The 8991-nt window shown below is 40.0% G+C and overlaps 1 long non-coding RNA gene across 2 annotated transcripts; it reads right to left on the bottom strand.

Moving 5' to 3' along the window:
* Positions 1-6556: 6556 nt before the first annotated feature.
* Positions 6557-8162, bottom strand: LOC142176451 (uncharacterized). Of its 2 annotated transcripts, XR_012705076.1 has the most exons (3): positions 7691-8162; positions 7439-7609; positions 6557-7369 (listed from the first exon to the last, which is right to left on the bottom strand). It is a non-coding gene; the product is annotated as an uncharacterized LOC142176451 (long non-coding RNA). The 2 variants fall into 2 exon arrangements; XR_012705075.1 differs by lacking the exon at positions 7691-8162 and having other exon boundaries at positions 7439-7681.
* Between the last annotated feature and the right edge of the window lie 829 nt (positions 8163-8991).

The raw sequence follows: 8991 nt of genomic DNA, 5'->3' as shown, positions 1-8991 counted from the left end.
CCTAAGAATTTTCCCGAACCTACTCCGAAGGCACACTGCTCGGTATTAAGTTTCATGTTGTAGCTTCTAAGGATGTCAAATGTCTCCTGCAAATGAGTCAAATGGTCCTCTGCGCACAGGGACTTAACTAGCATATCGTTAATGTAAACATCCATGGAGTTGCCTATTTGATGCTCGAACATCTTATTAACTAGGTGTTGGTGCGTGGCTCCCGCATTTTTTAGCCTGAAGGACATCACATTGTAGTAGTACGTACCGTACTTCGTGATGAATGAAGTCTTCTCCCTGTCCTCGAGGTTCATTTGGATTTGATTATACCCCAAGTAGGCGTCGAGAAAGGTGAGGATCTCGTGGCCGGCCGTGGAATCGATCAGGCGGTCGAGTTGGGCAACGTGAATGAATCTTTGGGGCACGCTTTATTTAAGTCCTTATAATCTACGCACATTCTTAACTTATTCCTCTTTTTGAGAACTACTACTACATTAGCCAACCATTCAGGATATTTTACCTCCCTAATAGACCCTATTTTGAGGAGTTTTGTTACCTCATCCTTGATGAACACGTGTTTTACCTTGGACCAAAGTCTCCTTTTTTGCTTCACCGATTTGAACCCGGGGTCAACACTTAGTCAATAGGTGGTTATTTCCGACGGGATCCCTGGCATGTCTAAATGGGACCAAGCAAAGAAATTGATGTTATTAATAACAAATTGAATGAGTTTTTTCCTGAGTTCGGGGGTTAGTCCTGTTCCCAGGTATACCTTCCGATCTAGGAGATGCTTGATCAAGACAACTTGCTCAAGTTTTTCAATTATTTACTTTGTTACATCCGATTCTTCGGGGGAAATGATGGTACGGGGAGTGAAGAACTCTTTTTCATCGTCCTCGAGGGTCTGTTTGTCTACCGGCTCATTCGAGGTGGAGGGTATAGAAGTTGGTACCTCCCCGTGAACTGCGAACATATCTTTTGCAGCATGTTGTTCCCCATATACCAATTTTTTACCATCTTTTGTTGGAAATTTCATCATCTACTGAAGAGTTGACGGTACTACCCTTATATTGTGTATCCATGGCCTTCCCAACAATGCATTATACCTCATGTCACCTTCGACGATGTGAAATTTGGTATTCTGAACTATATCAGACGTGTTGACCGAAAGGGTGATCTCCCCCTTTATTGCTTCCCTGGCCATGTTGAAGTCGTTGAGGAGTTGGTAGGTAGGTATGATTTGGTTGAGCAGTGCGAGCTGTTCTACCACCTTCGACCTGATTACGTTGGCCGAGCTACCGGGATCTACGAGTACACGTTTAACTTGAATGTTATTCAAGACAAATCAAATTAACATTGCATTGTTATGTGGATGAGATAAGGTCTCGAAGTCCTCTTCGCTGAATGCAAGGATGTCTTCGGGCATGCGACCCCGAAATTACCCTTCTGCTGCAGTGGAAACTTTTGTCCGTTTGATCACGGGTCCTTGATGAATGTCAGTCCCTCCAATGATCATATGAATGATGTGCTGAGGTTTTTCCATTCCGTTCCTCCCGTCTATCTCTCTTTCCTTCAGGGCTGGAGCTTTCTAAGCTCCCTATTGATTTTCTTGGTGTATACTCAAGTTAGTGGGGTAGCTTATACCGATGTGTTGGACATTATATGAGCCCACACTCATGGGGATTGGCTCTGGTGCATACTCAGGGTTTCGCAGTGGTACGCCGGTGCCTAGAATAGCTACACCATTCTCTCCATGGTTTTCAAGACCGTTGTTTTCATCTACATTCTCTGAGTTATACATTTTGACATGTAATCAAAGATTCTTGGATAATAAAAATGTGTAGGATAACTTGCGTTATTTAGTGAACCAGCACGAAAATAATCACTATTATTTTTAGCCCCACGATGGGCACCAAACTGTTTACCTCGAAAATGGTAATTACAATTAGATTTGATTTTGTGGTTCTAAAAATGTGATTTATTTTTTATACTAGTTGTTAGGAATAGATGCTAAGTGTGAATATGGAAAATAAAGTAAGAGTAATGAGTAGCGTTATTGTCCAAACCAAATGGTCATGGATCAGGGGGATCGGGGTCTCAAGTTGGCCTAAGCTGGGCCTCGAAGTTGAGCTAGTGGGCTCAACTGGAGATGGCCGATGAAGTACCAACAATTCTAAGAGCTTTGATGAGGGCTCTTTATGATAAATGATGAGTAATAAATGAAGAACAATTAATGAAACACAATAAATGTAAGTAATAAAATCAAAGGAGAGACAATAGAGATTATTTAAGTTAGAGAGTAGAGAATGTTCTTCTTGTTGTATTGAATATCATGTGTGCAATAAATGACAAGGGTCCCCCTTATATAGAAGGGGAAATCCAAACATGGTATATGTATAATTATTACAAAGGAAAGTAGCTGGTACAACTGCTTAAAGGTCCGGTACAGACTTGCACTATTCTTGCAGGCGTTGTCAGCTTTGATCACGTGCCTTGGGAATTTTCCAATTGTCTATGCCAGCAATAGTCGATTTGTGCTGCCTCGAGATCGAGCATAGGGAACCTTGGGTGTCAGACCTCGAGCTTTACCTTGAGCATCCTGGGATATTGAACGTCATGTCGACCATAAAATCGGACTTAGCCGTGTACATGGGTCAATGTACATGTATAAATGCATGAAATATATAAGAAATACGTTAATAAATTTTTCTCGGAACACCGCAAAAATTAATATGCCTTTCGGATAAACATTATGAAATACGTATTTTCTACGACCCATGAATAGAAGATAATAATAATTCACATGGGGAATCAAGAATATAGACACCCCTAATATTTCTATGAATAGAGTAATTTATAGAAATTGTACGTTTGTTCGTTTCTTCTGTATAACTTGGATCATGCTAAAATGAAAGAAGAGATGCCCTTAACATACCTGGAGTAGAGAAAACTCCATATAATATTCTTGTAGGAGAATTTGATTGTAAGAAGTCTTGTTGCTAACATCTTGTAGGTGCTTGAAGTTTAACGTTTCTAACGTTTTGTTTGTCTTTGTTTTCAAGACAAGAAAAATGAAGCTTTGTTGAAAGCTTGAAAATGCTAACGTTTCGTTTATGTTAAGATGCTAATATTTTGATTGTATACAAAGTGTAAAAGGTGGGGTGTCTTGAATGTATTATGGCTTGTTGCCACCTAAGCCAATTTGACTATTATTCATTTTGTTTGGTTTGGTGGTGCTACCACGTTATTTTTTGGGGGAGGGGGGGTTCTTATCTCATAATTTATTAATTAACTAGGTAATGTCCTGTTACCCAATAATTAACCAATTGCTTGCATACTTAAGAATTATCACGACTACTTAAAATACTACTAATTTTTAATATACTTTATTCATCATACTGTCGTGGTCATATAGTACCTTATATGGTATTAGTCCATAAATATAGGGTATTATCGCTCGACTCGTATTTTACCCCAAATCGGCAACCTTCAACGAAACTCGTTTTATTTAATTCGTGTACCCTTACTTATCGCTTGTTATAAATAACATAAATACGTTAACCTTAAGAAAATCTCATCCCTGAGTCTACGTCGATTAACTAAAGACGAAACTTTCACATACGAAAATGCGAGATGTAACAATGGACCCTCTTCACAGATGGCGCCTCGAATATGAAAGGGTCCGGACTTAGTATTGGTTTAAAACCGCCTACGGGCAGTATCATTAGACAATCTATCAAAACATCTAGATTAACTAACAATGAGGCCAAGTATGATACCATGATTGAAGGTCTAGAACTAGCCAAATGCCAGGGAGCAGAGGTCATCGAGGCCAAGTGTAACTCTCTTTTGGTTGTAAACCAAGTAAACAGAATCTTCGAAGTTTGAGAAGATAAAATACAAAGCTACTTAGATAAACTTCAAGTAACATTGCACTACTTCAAAGAATGGACATTGGCCCATGTACCTCGAGAGCAGAACAGTGAGGCCGATGCACTTGCAAATTTGGGGTCATCGGTCGAGGAAGATGATATTGTCCCGGGGACTATTGTCCAATTGCCGAGGTCCGTGGTCGAGGAAGTCCACATTGATATTAATTCTACCAGTTTGACGTGGGATTGGAGGAATAAATATGTCGAATATTCAAAGCACTGAAAGCTCCCCTCATACCCGAAAGAATCGAGAGCCCTACGAGCTAAAGCAGCTCAATTCACGCTTGATGAAAATGGAACACTATACAGAAGAACCTTCGATGGACCACAAGCAGTATGCTTAGGACCAGGGGACATTGATTATGTATTGCGAGAAACCCACGAAGGCATTTGTGGGAACCATTCTGGTGCCGACTCTTTGATTCGCAAAGTAATTAGAGCTGGATATTACTGTGATAGCATGGAAAAAGATACTAAGGAGTTCGTTCAAAGGTGTAAAAAATGCCAAAGATTCGTAGTGATGGTCCATTAACCCGGTGAACAACTCCATTCGGTCCTATCTCCGTGGCCATTCATGAAATGGGGGATGGACATCGCCAACCCCCTACCAACGACACCACATAAAGCTAAATTCATTTTGTTTATGACTGACTACTTTTCAAAATGGGTAGAAGCACAGGCCTTCGAGAAAATAATAGAAAAAGAAGTTATTGACTTCATATGGGACCACAACGTGTGTTGGTTCGGGATACCCGCTAAAATATTATGTGACAACAGGAACCAGCTTATCGTCAACAAAGTGACAAAGTTCTTCGAAGAATATAAAATCAAAAGGATTCTATCAACGACCTATCGCCCAAGCACAAATGGCTAAGCCGAGTCCACAAACAAAACCATCATTCAAAACTTGTAGAAGAGATTGAATGATTCTAAAAGGAGATGGAGAGAAGTATTGCCTGAGGTGCTATGGCCATCTCGAACAATGTCAAAATCGAGCATGGGAGAAACCCCGTTCTCTTTGGTGTATGGGTCTGAAGAATTGATTCCGATCGAGGTCAGGGAACCTAGCGTCAGGTTTCAGCATACTACCGAGGAATCAAACAACAAGGCTATGAACACTTGTATCGAACTACTAGATGAAAAACGTGAAGCCGCACTAGTTAGAATGGCCGCACAAAAGCAATGGATCGGGAGGTATTATAATAGAAGGGAGAACCTTCGCTATTTCGGAGTCGGGGACTTAGTTCTAAGGAAAGTCACCCTCAATACTCGAGACCTAAACAAAGGGAAGCTAGGCCCCAATTGGGAAGGACCGTATCGTGTCATCAGAGTCGTAGGGAAGGGATCTTACAAACTCAGACCAATGGAAGGCGAGCAACTACCAAATAATTGGAATATATCACTACACAAATGATATTATTGCTAATGTATGACCTTCTCCCTTTTTTCCATTTATATATAAGACTAACTCCTTGCAGGTGTTCGATCGAAGGCATCAAGGCTTCCTTCAACTCAAAGACCTTAGGTTTTAAGGCATGCATTGCACTCTTTTTCCCTTAGATTGGGTTTTATCCCAAATGGGGTTTTTCGGAAAGGTTTTTAACAAGGCAACATTTATATGATACCTAAGGAGGATCCAACAAGTATTCAAGGCTTATTTTCAATTAACCTCGAATATTGGGGGGAACCACCCTCGGAGGTTTGCATTTTTGAAGAAAATACTTCGCGCCAAAAAGGGCCTCGATAGGAGAACTTTGTAATGGTCCAAATGGTCAAATGAACCATATTCATATAGAATAGTCGATCCCCGATGGAAAAACATGTATGCATGTATCAATTATTCAAAGAAGCATTCTTGCTATATCAAAACACTGTGTGTCTCAAAGAAGCCTACTATTATACGAGCTTCACACTTATAATTCTATGAGAAAAGGCTAAAGAGATAGAACACAAATGCACCCTGAATACTCAGGGAAGGCCAAGGCCACCATACTCAGGGACTAACCTTTCGAACAAGTTCGAAAGGTTATCGGGAAACAAGTACAAGAGACATACCTGAATGCTACGTCCATATTAAAGACTACGGTCATATGAAAAGGCGACGTCCGAAAAGATGCGGCTCAGAGACGTCCGACTTCCACCATAAATTAAAGGCCTTCAAACACTTTGGGATAGAAAGGCTCGATAAAATCAACCCTCGAATAATTTAAATGCTTCGATAATCTTAGCCTTAAAAAAAACCTCAAGAGGTATTCAATTATGTTTACACAATCAAATTACAAATAAGGGTCCGATTAGCCGAGCCTTCGACAAACCCAATGGGGACAAAAAAACACTTGCTAAGGCATAGAAAAAATTTCACTAAGTCTTTTATCCAAAAAGAGAGAAGAATTATGGCCTCTTGAAAAGAGCCTAAAGGCGACCTAAAAGAGCCTATGGGCCAAAACATATAGGGTCCGAAGCCTTTCCTTCACTAAACTTGAACTCAAGAGTCCCATCTTCTCAAGCTCACGCCAAAACGACTTGAGCCTGGCTTGGGGATTCATCAAAAAACTTTAAGAGGTATTCTATCAATAAACCTAAGAGTTTGTTTTACCCTGAATCTGAGTCGATGCTCACTCAATTATTGAAAGATATAACATCAAAAATCAATTCTGCATACAATAAAAACGAAGAAAAATTTGTAGAAAATCGAAGACTAAGAAAACAATCAAGGAAACTCCTTTATATATATACAAAGGGTGTTATAAAGGAGTTCAACAAAAAAAGAAGAGTACAAAAAAATAGAAAAAAAGAGAGTCTCTATCTACACTAGGGGGGGGGGGGGTTCCCCCCCGGGCCACTGTCTTCTCTCGGGTCTATCTCTCACTCGGGGCTAGCCTCTTCCCCGGGAATAGCCTCTTATTCAATCTCATTTTCACCTCCGGACCCACCTTGGTCCTCTTCAACATCATCATCATCGAAGGTGAGAACGAATTGGCATCAGCTTCATCTACCTTAGCCTGTTTTATCTCTTCGGAGAGATTGAAGCCCCTAACATGGATTTCCTTGAGAGTCTCCCTCCGAGGCTGGCACCAGGCATAGTCATTACTTCGCTTCTCCCGAGAAGCAAATTCTCTCAACTCCATTTGAGTAGCTGCAATATCCTTCAAATACACGATGATCGTTCTATCAGCTATGATCTGTATATTCTTGGCTTCGGCTCGAGCTTCCGCAGCTTTGGCCTTGGCCTTTGTGAGACCAGCCTAAAGCTCAACAATTCTACTGACCTAGATCAAACTACTCTTTTGTGTGTTCCGAAGCTGGATCTCGATGGTAGATACTTTCGCTAGTGCAGTTTCTTGCACCGCAACTAGGATGTCCATCCTCTCTTTCCATCTATTGCACTCGGCGTTGAACTGGTTGACCTCGCCTCGAAGCCGCTCCAGCATCTCCACCTTCTGCTGTAGCTGAGACATTGAAGTGTTAGCGTCTGAAGACGGGAGAGGAAGCCCGTATTCTTTAAAAATAATGGTTACCTGCTTCTCCAGTTCATCCTCGTATTCACGAGCCTTGGCCAGCTCTGACAGAAGGCTTTTCAGCTCTTCCTCCTTTTTATCGCAAATGAGCCTTAAGTCTTTCTCTTCGGCCGACGACATGTGTAGCTTGGCCTCTCATTGACTTAGCTCGACCTTAAATTTGCTGAACGCCTACAAAGAAGAAAGGAATGATCAGTTAAGAAAATGAGGAAATTGTAACATTAAAGAAATTACAACGTCACTAAAACTTACACTGGAGAAGAGACGTCAGGCCTCTTCAAAGGTCGAGGTTACATCAGCAAGATCAACATCATCGACCCCAGTAAAAACAACCCTAGAAAGGGTTGTCTTCACTTGGGAGTCTATTACGCCCCACAATATTACGTCAATATTACGTCCCGAATTATTATATTATGATAATGTTACGCTTCGCAGTATTAAGATACGACATTGTTGCACCCAGCAGTATTGTACGTTGAATTTGTCGTAAGGCAATTGACATCAAAGGAAAAGATATTTGGAGATTATAAGGATTGTAAGTGATGAATAAATTCGTGAAGGTGAGAGGGGAAGAAGTCTAAGAAAATGAATTTTTGTCAAAATTTGGCATTTTGGGATAAAATACGGCCCGAGCTAAAATACCCAGTATTTATGGACTAGTACCATACAAGGTACCACATGGCCATAATAGTAAGTTATATTATGTGTATTAAAAGTGAGTAGTATTTTAAGCATGTTGACATAATTCTTAATCTTGTGGATAATTGGGCTAGTTAATGATTTTGGTGGTAAGATTTGCTAGGAAACTAAAAATTTTAGGATAAAGATTTACGTGGCAGCACCCCTTTTCTTCAATTGATGACTCTTAATATATTGGAAAAGGTGGCGTTTCATTGTTCTTTATGAACCTGTGCACATCATATGTTGTGGAAGACAAGAACAATACCTTGTTTCTTATTTGCCACAAAAACCAAACAAATAAATTATAGTTTTACGGATCATTATTTTATTTTACATGTATATACATAGAAAGAGCAAAAAATGCATACCCAAAAGAGAAGAGTACAATTTGTCTTGGAAATATGTGTTTTCCAAAAAAAAATCCTCATCTCTGTTCCTCCTTGTCTTTGCGCAAGTTTTCAAAATTTTCCACCCTTGCCTATTTCCTAGACATTTAAGCTTCTTCAAAAGTTGAAGTTACAACCATGTTCTTTGTAGGAGCTCAAAATAATTTATGGTTGTTGTACAAGGTTGGATATGCCAGTGAACTGTTCTTTCAAGGGACCCATGCCTAGTCAATTTTTACTCCAAAAGGACACCCTCCTACCATTACCACTTCAGTGTCAATATTTGATCTAAAAGAGGGCCAAAGATTTTCTGTATTCCTTCTTTTTCTTTTTGGAACTTTTGGTTTTCCTCAAAAATATGGAAATTATATTGATAGTAAAAGAAAATGAAACAGACAACGAAGTTCACCAATTAGAATGAGAAACGAAGCATAAGAGCAAATTAAACTAAAGTTCTGGATTATCACCGAATAATGAGTTGAGTAA

The sequence above is a fragment of the Nicotiana tabacum genome, chromosome 22 (assembly GCF_000715075.1).
Source record: "Nicotiana tabacum cultivar K326 chromosome 22, ASM71507v2, whole genome shotgun sequence".
Taxonomy (NCBI): Eukaryota; Viridiplantae; Streptophyta; class Magnoliopsida; order Solanales; family Solanaceae; genus Nicotiana; species Nicotiana tabacum.
The sequence above is the reverse complement of the archived record's forward strand: the minus strand, read 5'-3'. Positions and strand labels throughout refer to the sequence as shown.